Source organism: Amblyomma americanum, chromosome 2, assembly GCF_052857255.1.
Source record: "Amblyomma americanum isolate KBUSLIRL-KWMA chromosome 2, ASM5285725v1, whole genome shotgun sequence".
Taxonomy (NCBI): domain Eukaryota; kingdom Metazoa; phylum Arthropoda; class Arachnida; order Ixodida; family Ixodidae; genus Amblyomma; species Amblyomma americanum.
In genome coordinates, this window is record NC_135498.1 from 115,452,120 (window position 1) to 115,466,980 (window position 14,861).

Genomic DNA, 14,861 nt, shown 5'->3' on the forward strand with positions numbered 1-14,861 from the left:
AGGCGGCAGTAAAATAATGGGTTGATCGCGAGAGGATGTTCCCACAATGAACGCTGCGAGCTATTGGTGAAGTGCTGCGGTGTCGCCAAAACGTTGGCAGCGCTACTGCATGCAGCCCACATCTCTCTCTCTCTCTACACCACCCTGCACCTCAAAGCGCGATTGAGGCGTCCACTGACCCAGGAAGCCAATTCTGCGCCCTTCCTTTCCTCAAAATTATCGAAGTCTAGAACAGTGTCGACGCCAACGCTAATGAACACAAAGAATGCTGACGGCCTACACAAACAGAGGTGAGCGCTCGGTTTCGGCCGTGGCGGCTGAGTGATGTCACAGCTGTCACGTGGTTTCTCATCGGTTTTAGGTCAAACTCGCGCACACGGCGAAGGTGATACGGAGGGGAGCATTAAAACTTTGGCTTTAAAATTCGGAGTGAACTTAGGATTGCTTACGTGTATTGAAAGCGAAATCATTAGTTCGGCACCGTGAGAGTTCGACATCGACGCTGGCTGCGCACTGAGGAATGAAAGGAAGACACGCTTCATAACACTGATACGAAAATTGCTTTTTGAGAAAGGGACGTGGAGTCGCTGTCTCGTGTCACCACTTCGCGCACTTTTGCGTGAGCTCCCAGACACCCTTAGAGCGTGTGGGGGTAGCGGTCTCGGTCACAAAGAGGATGCCCTCGACTCAGCGTGGCAAGCTCAGCCGGAGACCAGCTACCAAGTGACAAGGGGCTTGGTCGTTTGGTGCCCAGCTTTCGCCGGTCGCAAGCCAGAGAATGGGTCAGAGCCAAAGGTTCACAAAACAAAGCAAAGTTTATACAACGAAGAAACAATACAGAGTATTTCGCAATCACTCGTACGAGCGCAAAGTGACTTGCAAATGCAATGCAACTCGTGAAAAATAACCATAGAGAGAGATCACAATCCAACAGAATCTTTGCACCTAAAGTGCACTAACACAAAGAGAGACAAATAAACAAAACGCAATTTGTTCACCGGGCACTGCGACAGTCCGACGACCTGAGGAGCACGACGGGACCGATCCGCAGACTGGCACACGTTGCCTGGCTGGTCCGTGGCTGGCCGAGTGGTGTTATCTCAGTAATCGAGCGGGCGCGCTTCTCGGAAGCTTAAACGGCGGCTGGGGCTAAGAGACAGCTGTTGAAGCCCCTCATTTATAGGCACAGTCCGCGTCTGTTCTTCGCGCCAATGCAGGCGCACACATCACGCAGTTTCAACTGCACAAGCTCCTTCTCCTTCTTGCGCCGGGCGCGCGACGCCATTGGTCGAGCGCGGAAACAGCCTTCCAGAAATTTCTGGTTCCATCTCGCATGCGAAGACGCCGGCGCGAGAGCAAAGGGGAGAGGGATCAATTTAGCGCGGTCAAGGTCACGCCCTCTCCGTCGACGATCAGTACAAACCACTCGGACATTCTAGAGAAATCGACGCCCCGCGTGGCTATGTTTATTTAGGCGCCGCGCCGGCGAGCTGAGTGGAAAGGGCAGCAGCACACGCAAAGTTACGCGCTCTCCGGGGATCCATCCCCGCTGTTTTTTTTTAATTGAAGCGAAAAGCTTTACTAGGCTCGTCAAGAACGGGCTTCGCGTGAGCCACACAACAGATTTGCCACAGCGGCGCATGCGCGAAACTGAGTGACGTCACGCGGAGCGCAGGGGGCCGCTGCTGCCGCAGCCGTCGTCGCCGCCACGCGCTGCCTCCGTCGTCTGACATTTTGCCATGGAAGGAGAAGACCTAGAAGTTGTAGCGTGGGAGTTGGCTCAAAAGCATTGAAGATATGAAATTGCAAGGCTAGACAAGCGGCTGAAACGCCAGAATCACGAGAGGCACTCCTTGCTAAACGCTTTTCGCTTCGAGATATCCAGGCTTACCACTTTAGCTAAGCCTCAGCCCAACTTTTTAACCGCACGCGGGCGCGATTGCTTACGCGCAGCGCCGTATTTTTTTTTTTTTCAAATATGCGCCGAATTTTGTGACATCTCGCATCTCGGTGGACACTTCAACCACGTCTTAAGCGGTGGTTTAGAGTCTGGGTGGGCATGCAATTAAGGTGCACATGGCGTTGGTTCGAACCCTTGTCGCAAGCTAGCCATCGACTTGACTAGCACACGTAAGCTACAAGCAACGAGCAATCGTATGAAACACCCCGAACGCTGTACAGCAAACGGTTAATTGCTCACAATTTTGCGAGAAATGTAGCCGGTAAAACTGATGTCAGCCAGTAAGGGGTGGGGGGTATATACAGACTGTTGCACAAATAAACGCGTGCCGTAGAATGCTTCTCGCAGCAATTGGTGAGTTCCACGAGCTCAAATTTAGCATAGAATTAGCAATAGGTCGGCAGAATTGTTGAATGCGAACATTTTTTGGGGTATATGCTTGCATCGATCAAAAACATGGGAAATTCGCATCTACGGTGACGACGAAACAAATGCAGCCGTTATCTCAGTGATTGCACCGGTGGCAATATCTCATTTGCCGGCTCTGAAGAGAGAAAATACCAATAAACGCGCTGCGTCCGCAGAGCAGAATAAGGCACGCCGGTTTAGGCCTGAGTTCAGGACGCTCTACTTGTTGGCTAACATTTATGACTGAAGAATTAGAAGACATCGCTAGAGAGCAAAAGCGTGCATTCCTTCTGTGTTTTAGCTTTTTTGGCTGCTATAACGCCATCAGTTCACCTTGTGACAGCATGTGCAATCCATGGCTAGATTACAGGATTTTTGGCCATTTTTTCAAAACAACGGCTACCTCCTCAAGTGACGGTGGTTGACAAAAACGGTTTTTCAATCGCTACTCTACGTGCCCAAGACTGGCTAAGGGATCTTACCGCCACGTGACTCTGCAGTCCATGGGAGAGGCACGACTTTGCCAACTTTTGCCAAACTATCAGCCCTGAACAAACAACATCGACACTTGCCCTGCTTCCAGTTTTTCTCTGGTTGTACGAAACCTGATGGAGCTAAGGCAAAACAACAACCTTTCTTGTTTCTGTTTGCTTACGCAAGTCGCTAGTGTTCCGACGTTTCAAGCTTTTCTGCTGCTTTGCTGCCACTGAGATGCGAACTTCGGATGGATAACCAGCCTTCGTAAGGCGATCGACTCGTTTCTCAAATTTTTGTCCCATACTGTGCTCACAATACTTTTTGAAAACAATATTAAAAACGGAATGAAAAATTCTTCTTTTTGCAAGTTTAGAATGTGGTGATGCATATGGCAGGATGGGTTTTTGATTTCGAAGCTCGTAAGACCAACACAGACGGGATGGAGTGAAGTGCAGGGCGAGATCCAAGAACCTGATGGAATCATTAGGTGAGGTTTCATGCGGTGAAACCAGTGGTTCAAGACACTCCTTAAATACTGAATGAATCTTTAAGAACTGCTGCTTCAAACTAAGGTTGTCGCACTGTACAAAACACAAAGTAATCATCTACAGATGTAAAATGCGGAACAAACCATTTCCTTCTAGACGATCTTGCAGCGTTTTGTCACGCAAGGCCAAGAACATATCGCTAAGAATTGGGCCTAGGCACGAAACAATAATATCCCGTCTTTCTGAATGTACAAACTCCCATTCCATTCTGCAAAAGTTGAACCAAGAAAAAACGACTGCGTTCATCAGGTTTCGCAATACCTGAGAACTTTGGTGGCCAGAGCAGCTTCCCTACACAACTAGTACTGTAGAAGAACTGAGGATTGGGCGAGTTGGTGGTGATCCATCGTATTAAAAACCAGCGCTAAAAAACACAAACAGAGGACGAGACGAGACACACGGAAGGCGCTGAACTTGCAACTCAGTTTTATTCGATAGTAAGAAGTCAATTTACACAATACACACAAACACGTGTAAGGTTGTGTTGTCAAACACAGATGTACTGCAATCACCCACATACGATAAAACCAAAAACAGAACATAGAACATATCCCCAAGGCACCTGCTATCGCCAACGCCACTACCCACAATTAAGCAAGCTCATTTCCCTGTTTGAAAAGTTAATCGACGTTTTGCTCACGCATCCATTGCCCTTTCTGAGAATGTGGAATGCCTCAGCGATCTCTCTTGTGCGTTGGTCATCATGTAGTACAAACAGCACTGTCGTGTCAACAAAAAACGGAGTACAGTTACACGCAGTGCAGTGTTGTGCTACGTTTCTATTTTCTTTGCTGATGACGGAATTGGCATGCCCTGTGAGGCAAACATTGATACACCAGCCGGTCTGGTATATGTATATACGCCCGCAAGACAAAGGAATAAGATATAACACGCCTTTCTTACAGGTAACAAATTTGTTCCCATGCTTGATATCGCATTGTTTCTTACTAATCTTCCCCTCACGTTTCCTCTGTACTACAGCTCCTACATTTCCCAGTTTATTGGTGGCAGAAAAAAAACAAGCTTACTCCGTATCGGGCTCATACTCTTTTAAGCCGGTGAGACAGGGCGTGAATATACGGCATAGCTCCCAACTTCCTTTCTTTTGGACCAGAGCTAAGTTCTGAGGGAGCCCGGATGTCTTCAGCGTTTTAGACACTTTTTCCGCACAGGACACGATAAGAGCCTCCAGGTAACCTGCATCCCTGCACCTGCTGACCTGTGCGATGAGGCTGTATCCCATTATATGCGGGCAAGATTTCTTCAAGGCCATACTAATGCGGTTCTTAATAATACCAGTTTTCACAAGTTTAGAATGGAAAGAACTGTAGTTCAGCAAAGGTTTCTCGCTCCGAGGGGAGTACTCCCAACAGGCATGCTCAAGATCAAAGGTTAATTTCAAATCCAGAAACTGCAAGAATCTTTGATGAGGAACTTCATGCGTAAACTCCAGTCCTGACCCATTGCAAGAAAAACCATTCATAACGTGAGAAATTCCCGTGATTGGAGACCTTCCAGTACCAAACAATCGTCGACATAGCGGAAAATCCGAGTGTTACTTCCGGCCAGCTCTTCCTCAACCAATCTGTCAAGCCTGCCTAGAAAAATGTTACCAAGAATGGGGGCTACTCTGAAACCTATGCAGACCTCAGATTTTTGCAAACGAACCTCCCTATTCAACTCTACATACGTGTTGTCAAGGTAAAAAACCAGGAGTTCCATGAAGGCTGCGGAACTAATGCCACAACTGTTTTGAAAACCGCATTCATCATTGTCATCTGTGATGCACGCCTGAACATACTGCATAAGTTGAACATGTGGAAGTGAATAGAAGAAATCAACAACACCAATACTAGAACCCAGGCAAGTGGCAGGATTCTCCCTCAGGAGGAGGTTTGCAAGTTGCTATCGGCAACTTTGACCGTCGCTGCTGGATGCGCCAGAGGGACATCTCACCGGGACAGACAATCGCCAGCTGAGGGTGGCTGGTCAATTTGAAGGGTCACACTTCGCAACAGAAACTCTGCGTTCAGCCATCGCAGTCGACACCACTTAAGGTTACCCAGCCATCACAGCGCTTGGAGTTGTTCATTTTGTTGATGCGCTGGGATGCTCTCATCAAGTAAGTCAGGATTCATATCGTTCTCAGTTGCAAACACAAGGAATTTTCAATGGCTTAGGGAGTCTTGCTGTGGAATACACTATCCGACTCCAGGCGAATACCAAGCCTTTCCCACTTGGTGCACCTCGTAGGATTCCCCTTCTTCTCAACAATGTGGTCAAAGAAGAACTTGGCATGCTCTATAATCAAGGAGTTATTAAGTGTATCGACAAGCCTACAGAATGGTGTGCTGACTTGGACGTGCTTCCTAAAGCTACGGGTGGATACCGCCTGAGTGTGGATCTGACCAAACTCAACAAGAAAGTTCTTAGGGAAAGGCACGTCTTACAGTAAAATAGGTTTTAGGCCTACTCGATGATGCCAAGGTCGTCTCAAAGCTGGACGCCACCGCTGCATTTCATCAAATACGTCCTTCGGAAGGCTGCCACAAATTCACTACATTCATCGCAGCTTTTGGTCAATACTGCTACTGTCGTCTACCGTTTGGAATTACATGTGCCCTAGAGTTATTTCTAAGAGAAAAATGGCTAGTCTTGGATGGCAAATCTAACGTTGTCAATATGAGTGATGACATTCTCATTTTTGGAAACGATAAAAAAGAACGTGACCAGATGTTAGCTCAAGTTCTCGACCGTCTGGCCAGAGCAGGTGTAAAGCTTAACAAAAACAAATGTTGTTTTGGACAACCGCAGGTAAAACTCCTAGGCGTAGTAGTGAGTGAAAAACGTCTTTCTCCGAATCCTGACAAGCTTGAAGCTCTCCGTTCCTTACCAACTACAACGGATGTTCATAGTGTTCGCCGGTTTCTTGTTATGGAGAACCACATTGGTAGCTTCCATTCAAATCTGTCACAGGTTACCGCACCAACAAGAGATCTCCTAAATAAGCGCAGCGACTGGTATTGGGGCCCTGTGTAAGAATCAGCTTTCAACCAGTTTAAGTCAGTGCTCATGTCTTCTCGTTGTGTAACAAATTATCATCCAAGGTATAACACAACTTTGTCATGTGACGCCAGTTCCTTTGGCATTGGAGCGATTTGTTTGCAAGAGAAGCACACTGTAGCATTCGCATCTCGTTCTCTGTCAGAAACAGAAAAGCGCTACATCCAGACTGACAAAGACGCTCTAGCAGTAACATTGCTTGTTTACCGCTTTGACCAGTTCATCCGTGGCATCGCATTTACCGTGGAAACCAATAATCAGCCTCTAGTAAGTCTTCTGCGGAAACCGGATCTTGACACAATGTCTCCTAGGATTCAGAGATTCCGTATTAACGTCAGTAAAGCTTTGTAGGGGGCTAGTTCGTTGTACAATCTGAGACTGGAGAGCGCTACAATCAAATCAAGGGGACAACACCACATAAGCGCTCGTGTCTCGTAGTGTTCTTATGTGGTGTTGCCCCCTTGTTTTGATTGTAGCGCTCCCTAGTCTCAGGTCCGTATTAAACTGATGCGGTTTCAGATTCGGGTTGTTTATTTTCGTGGAAAGCAGCTTGCTACCGCAGACAAACTGCCTCGCACTCCAATACCTTCACCTCGCCACCAATTGGATGTGTTCGAGAAATTCTTACAGTTGCATATTTCAGCTATTACTGAAACCAGTCTCATTAGTATTGACGATGTTCGCAGCCATCAATAACTGGTCGGAGAGGGCGCCCTCTTACCTCAATACTCTACTAAAGGTTGGCCACGAAAGGAAAGACATCCACGATATATGAAAGAGTACCGGGAGTACCGAGGTGATTTGTCCGCTATAGATTATATCCCCAAGGACCATAGACTTGTAATCCCTGCTTCACTCTGCAAGGTGACATGAGTACTTCTCCATGAGGGCCACCAAGGTTTACATAGAACGCGCCAACGGGCGCAAGAAGCTGTTTGGTGGTTCGGCATGTCTCAACAAATCCGTGACGGGGTACTGAACTGCCGACAATGTACATGAACACAAATCCCTTGTCAAGAGCCACTTATGGCTGCACAAACTCCTTCGATGCTATGGGAGAATGTTGGCACGGATTTAATCAAGCATAAAGGTCACGATTATTTGCTTGAAGCTGATTATTATTCAAGATTTCCTGATTTAATTAACTTGAATACCACTACTGACAATGTTATCAATGCCATCAAAAGTATATTTCCGCGGTTCCGTATACCGCAGCTTGTCAGAACCGAAAATGGACCTCAGTTCGCTTCAAAGTTGGTTTCCTACTTTGCATGCCAGTATCGTTTGGAACATAAAACTCAAGCCCTAATTACCCGCAGTCGAACGGTGAAGTTCAGCGAATAATCAGTATCATCAAGAGCATCTTCACAGTCTTCGTATTCATTTCTTGGACTTTCGGCTCCTCGCAATACTGCATGTATCGCTGTGTATAGCTCAGCGCAGCTGTTGCTGGGTATAAGATTGAGGTCAAAGTTGCCGATAGCAAAAAGCCAGTGGAAGCTCAAACGGCTGTTATCTACCACTTTCCGCCGCAAGGATCGACAGTCACGCCAGCTTCAGAGGAAGCATTTTGACAAGAAATGCAGTCAATAGTCTTAAAGATCTAGAAGCAGGAGAAGAGGTATGAGCCCGAGATATAATGACTTGAGCGGTGGTACTCAGTCCCGTAGCCAGACCATGCTCACATGTGATGGAAACTCTCATGAAGGTATTATTTCGTAACAGGATACATCTGATGCCTTTTGTCGGTGACACTTCTATTCCACAGTCTACAGAACTAGTGGGGATTGACAACATCTTGGCCCAGTCTTCTCAACCACCTTCGGCACCACGGGCATCCTCGGACACAAGCTTAACTGCTACTGAGCCTATGTTTCCAACCATGTTTGCCACTTCGACAAGTGCGAGCGACCGCAGTTCTTCCCTTACCTCGGTTTAACTTTCTAATTTTGCAGACTTACCTAAGAATTTAAGAATCACATTTTCACCGTTAGCAAAGCATTTTTTATTGCCAGCTATCAACCATTGTCGCCGTTTCATCTCTTTGAGAAGAAGGTTGCGGGAGGAGCCCTTGCAGCATCTTGGCCTTAGCTTGAGTAGCCCGCTCTTCCTATCATTTGGCGCCGCCACACTTGGGTTCAGCGACAGATGTGTTTGTACCGCTGTTCAAAATTTCTTGCTAGAATCTCACCGACTGCCTTGCTAAATGTTACAGTGTCTTCTTTTCGATGCATTCTTATATTTTGACTTAATTATTCTTTCATTAATTTCTCTCTTTATTTTTACATCCGAACTCTTCATCATCTTCATCATCCCTTATCATTTTATGCCCTTCTAGTTGCATTCCCACGTGCTTTTCTTTTCAGTTTATTGAATACAGGTGATCAGCAACCTCTCTTTCCCGTTTCTTGGCCTATCCCCCAGTGTGGGTATGTGTCATCTTTTGAAAGGCTAACAACTACTTCTCAGGTGAATTAGGTTTTTGGTGTGCCTTCTGTCTGCGGCCCGTCACGCCTGCTGTTAAGCTAACCCACCGTAATATTTGGTGGAGGTTGTGCTGGCCACTACATCAGGACCACGCCCTCTGCATCTGCAACGATCGTAAGCTTGGATCCATCATTATACCGTGTAACCGACCTCCGACGGCAGCGTCACCCCCAGTGCAGACCGCTGTCATCGCGCAGCCTCGCGGCCCGGGAACCTTTTTTGGCATCGATGACTCGATGTCGAAGACCGCCTCGCCATGTATGAGCGTGTCAATAAGCACACTGCTGGGACGCGACCGTAATGCTTGCTAGCGTTATATTCTACTTGGCGGGCACGGCGCGCGTCTGGTTCGAGACTCATGACGAAGGCCTTACCTCTTAGGACAGCACATATACTTTTGATCACGCGTCACAGCAGATAGTACCACGTGCCCCGTAGCTGTCGGCTTGTCACCAGCATAAAGAGACTTCCAACCCAATTTCATTTCTGTACACTAACATCAGAAGCCTCCTACCGAAACGCGATGTATTGGCTAGTATCATTGACACAACTGAATGCAACACAGTCATACTACCTGAAACCTGGCTAAATTAATCCATACATAACAACGAAGTACAGGCCATATTTCCTAAGTACGATGTTTTTCGCCGTGAGCGCATAGGCAAACGAGGGGGCGGCGTCTTGATAGCCACTCATCGCAACCTTCAACGCTACAGCTTAAAAGTCGAGTCACCTTTAGAAATATTATTCATCTGCTCTAGCGCCTCATTCCCTCCCACCGTAATCTGTGCTTGTTACCGTCCCCCCGATAGCGACGCTTCTTTCATCCCTCTATTTCACAGCGCCCTTCACACGGTAACCACGAAGCTTCCACATGCTACTATTTTCGTACTGGGTGACTTTAACTTCCCCGCAATAGATTGGTCTAACCCGTCTGAGACGTCATCAAATTCCCCTGAGTGCAATTTCTTCAACACGAGTCAAACCTTCGCTCTAACCCAGCTGATATCCTCTCCAACAAGGGAAACTGTTCAATCATCTAGCATACTTGATATAATTCTAACGTCGCACCCAGAAACCCTATCTTAACTTTCTTATTTGCCAGGACTTAGAGATCATTCAATAATCCATGCCACATTTTTCAGTCACCTGCCCAAACCAAAGAAAGTAACCAAAATAATCACACTTTACGATAAAGGCGATTACACTAGCATTAACCGAGACCTCGAAGCTTTCTGTAGTTGGTTCCTAATCCGCGTTGAACAAGGCACTCCAGAGACTAACTGGGCACTCTTTAAAAACAAAATGCACAGCCTCATTAAAAGATACATTCCTACAATTACCGTAACTGAGCGCCTTACATCACCTTGGTTTAATAATTCACTAAAGCGCCTTAACAACAAGAAAAAAGGCTTTTTCGATCCGCTACACGTTCTAAGAACGCGAACACAGAGAATAAATATTATGAAGCTGAAAAATCTTATACCTCAGAAGTTCCCAAAGCCAAGCCTTCATTTTTTTTCATCTACAATGCCCAATATGCTACGCACCAACCCCCGTCAATTCTGGAAGTACATCACTCCCAAGTCGAGCGATACGATAACCCTTTGCGACGATGATAATAATCCAATCGCGAAGCAAGACGTTGCAGAAATCTTAAATTTAACCTTTAGCTCTGTTTTCACTCGCGAACCAGATAATGACCTTCCTGTTTTCCGTCCCTTTGATTTCCCGTCAATGCCTGATATTACTTTTGACACTAATAGTATTGTAAAACTTATAGACCCCTTGAAACTAACGTCATCTGCAGGTATCCACGGCATTAACCCAAAAATACTCAAAAGCACAAAGCATACTACTATTTTTTTTTCAAATATTTATTCCAACATTACACCATACAGATATAATGTCGAGGATGGCAGGCAAAAAGCCTCCTGGAGGCTTGACCGGTCCTGCATCCTGGTGTACACTTGGCAGAGCAGCGGTGGCAGTCAGCTCATCAGAACACAAGAAGTGAATAAAGAAAGCCCAAAACAAAACATAGAAACATTCACAAATATGTATGAAGGAGAAACAGAGGTATTAAAGAAATAATAAAGACAAAACTATATTACATTTTATGCAGTATAGGAACGCATGAAGGCTTTAAAGTTTGACAGGTTCATGCTTAGAATGTCGATTCCCATTTCAATTAGGGAATTCAAAAACCTTGGTAAATTATTCTCAAGCATCTGTTTGCTATAATTAGTTCTGTATCTCGAAACATTCCATATTTCTGTGCGGCGTGTAGTGTAGGCAGGTACATTCTGATGCAGGTTCGCGATTTTCACTAACGTAAAATTATGTTTCCTGCTGCTATAGTAAAAATCCCGCAGAAGTCTGTATGTGTAAATGTCGTAAATCTTTCTTATATTATACTTCTCGAAGAGTGGTTCAGTGTGTTCCGTAAAAGATACATTGGCAATATTACGTAGAGCCCTTTTCAGCATGATTAATATATTATTAAGATTTGATTGTGTCGTTGTACCCCATACTAAATGACCATAATTAATGTGCGAGGCAAACAAGGCATCATACAAAAGTATTTTAACAAAAGTAGGAAAAATGTGTCGATTGCGACTTAGCATACCAACCGTACTGCTTAGCTTCTTGAAGACTGAATCTGCATGCTCATCCCATTGTAGGCTGCTGGAGAAGGTTACACCAAAAATTTTAATTGAGTTAACAACCTCAATTTGCATAGACTCGAACATTATATTATGGTACTGTGGGGTTTCTTTTCCTTGAGTTCGGAAAATTACTGCTTTTGTTTTACTGCAATTAACCTGTAGGCAATTTTTTTTCGACCAAATCGAAAGTCTCCCGAGAAGTTCATTTGCCATTCTTATTAAGTCTGTGTAATTGCAGGACGATAAAAAATACTCGTGTCATCTGCGTACATTATAAATTTTGCTTCTTGATAAATCGATACTATATCATTAACATAAATGTTAAAAAGTAGCTTCCCTGTGGTACACCTGAGATTATGCCCTTGGTTTGCGATTTGAATTCGCTTAATGAGACACATTGGTGCCTGTTTTTGAGGTAGGAAGATAATAAAGCGAGTGGTGTGCCCCTTACGCCGTACCATTGTAGTTTATTGAGCAGAATATTGTGGTTGATATGGTCAAACGCCTGAGTGTAATCAACAAATATACCGAGAGTTAAATGCTTGTTTTCAAAGTTTCTTAATATGTGCTCTTTCTGATCTAAAAGCGCTAGTTCTGTGGACTTCTTTTTCTGAAATCCATACTGTGCTTCGGTTATAAGCTGGTGTTTACTGCAAAATGAAGACAGCCTATTGAGGATAATTTTCTCAAAACCTTTGGAAAAAATGGGGAGAGTCGATATTGGACGGTAATTTTTTTATATTCTGTTTGTCGCCTTTTTTAAAAATAGGAATTACTCTTGCGGTTTTCATTCTGTCGGGAAAAACCCCGCAAGAGATACACATGTTATAAATGTACACCAGTATAGGGGCGAGTTCATGTATGGCATCATATATGGCGTCATATATATGGCGTCATATATGACGTCATATATGGCGTCAGTTCATGTATGGCGTCATAGTCCCGTATTTTTCGCCAGTGTCTTTCATGAGGCGTCATACCACATGACTGGAAAGTGGGCAAAGTCATTCCAGTCCCAAAAGAGGGCCCATCGTCTTCTCGTCATAATTACCGACCGATATCCATCACTAGCATTCCTTCAAAGTTAATGAAGCATGTAATATACTCGCATATTATGAAATTCCTAGCTTCAGTTAATTTTTTTCAGCCTGCTCAACATGGCTTTATAACAGGTTTATCGTGCGACGCTCAACTAGCATTGTTTGTTAACGACTTAAGCTCTAACCTCGACCTTAACATTCCAGTTGACGCTCTGTTCCTTTGTTTTGAAAAGGCTTTCGACAAAGTTCCTCATAAGCGGCTCTTTCTAAAACTTTCATCCCTAAATCTTAATTGCTTTGTTTTGGAATGGATTCGGAACCTCCTTACTAACCGACAGGAGTTTGTTTTAGCAAATAAGCGTACATCTTCTTATGCTTCTGTTCTGTCTGGGGTGCCACAAGGCGCCGTCCTGGGGCCCCTTCTCTTCCTTATTTATATTAATGACTTACCAGCTAACTTGCGTTCTAACGTGCGCATGTTTGCAGACGACTGCGTTATTTACCGCCCAATAACCAACAGTACTGAAGTCCAACTACTACAATCCGACATTGGCTGTGTAATAACCTGGTGTAACGAATGGCTAATGTCTTTAAACGCGAAGAAAACATCTCTCCTATCCTTTCATCGACGTCGCTCCCAGCCTACTTCAAGCTACTCAATCTCCAATTCCGAAATCCCTGCTGTAATGGAGTATAAATACATGGGCATTCATTTAACCCGCGATCTCAATTGGTCACATCACGTAACGCAGATTATTAACAATGCTAATCGTGTTCTCGGTTATTTTCGCCGAACCCTTCGCCTAGCTCCTCCATCAGTAATGTTGTTAGCTTATTTAACATTCATTCGTCCCAAACTTGAATACGCATGCGCGGTGTAGGACCCCTATCAAAGTAACCTTTCTAACTTACTGGAAGCAACACAAAACCGCGCCGCAAGATTCATCCACTCGGCCTATTCCTATCATGTAACTGTCACTGAACTAAAACGTAATGCTCATCTTACTAACTTGGCAGACCGCCGTACTATTACAAGACTATGCCTTTTTCATTTTACTATCACCCCAAGACCAAGTCTATTATCAGCCCTGCCCACCGCATCTCCAGCCGCACGAACCACCAGAAGGCTGTTTACCCTCCCCCTGATCGGACCAGTGCTCACCTGTCATCATTTTTTGTCCGCACTGCAAAGGACTGGAATGACTTGCCCAACACCTTCGTACTTCACTCCGACCCATCATCATTCAAAAAATTCATTGAATATACCATGTGCCCTGAATTCCACTCCCTCATGTAATACCCCTTTAATGGTGCCTTTGAGGTTGTAATAAATAAATAAATAAATAAACCTATAAACGGAACCTCCGGGACTTATTTGGCAATCCAATTGGACGCAAGCTCGGCGCTAAAAAATACCTTGCTTCTCGAGCTCAGTCGTCCACCGAGTCATACCTCTGCTACATCCAGGACGTCCTCGCTCTATGCCGTAAAGTAGACCGCGCCACGTCCGAGACCGGCAACGTAGGCCACATCCTAAACAGGATCGCTGATGACGCTTTTAATCTTCTGTGCAAATACTGCGCAACGGTCGGCTCCGTCCTCCAGGTATGCCGGCAGTTTGAGCAAGCCAAACACCGCTGTATTGCTCCCCGTTTCGACCGCCTACCGAACACGGCGGTGACATACTCCTGCGAATACCTGCCAACACTGCAACAGCCGTCCCATCCTCCCAATTTCACGCAATTGTACACAGAGAACTGGACGCTATGACTCCAGTCGCCTTCGCCCCTCAGCCGGCCTACGGTACGGTTGCTCTAATCCAGGCCGTCGTCCGCCAGGAGTTTGCGAACGTGGGTCTCAATTCTGGCCTGCCCTCTGCGTCACCCTGTTTCCAAATTACCGCTCCACTAGTTGCTGCTGCTTCACCGACTCCGACCATACCGCCGCGTCATCGCTGTCGGAATCCTGCGGATTGGCGCACCTCGGACGACCGGCCAATCTGCTTAACCTGCTCGCATGTCAGCCACATTTCCCGCCACTACCGCAGCCGTTTGTTTTCGCCGCCTCAATCTAGCTCTAATTACTATCATTGTGCCGACTGTGGACCTAGCTCTAATTAGTATCGTCGTGCCAAATACGGGCCGCGCCAGATATTTTCCCGTGATGAGTTCTCACACGCCTCGACACTCCGACCACGCGAACGTCCAGC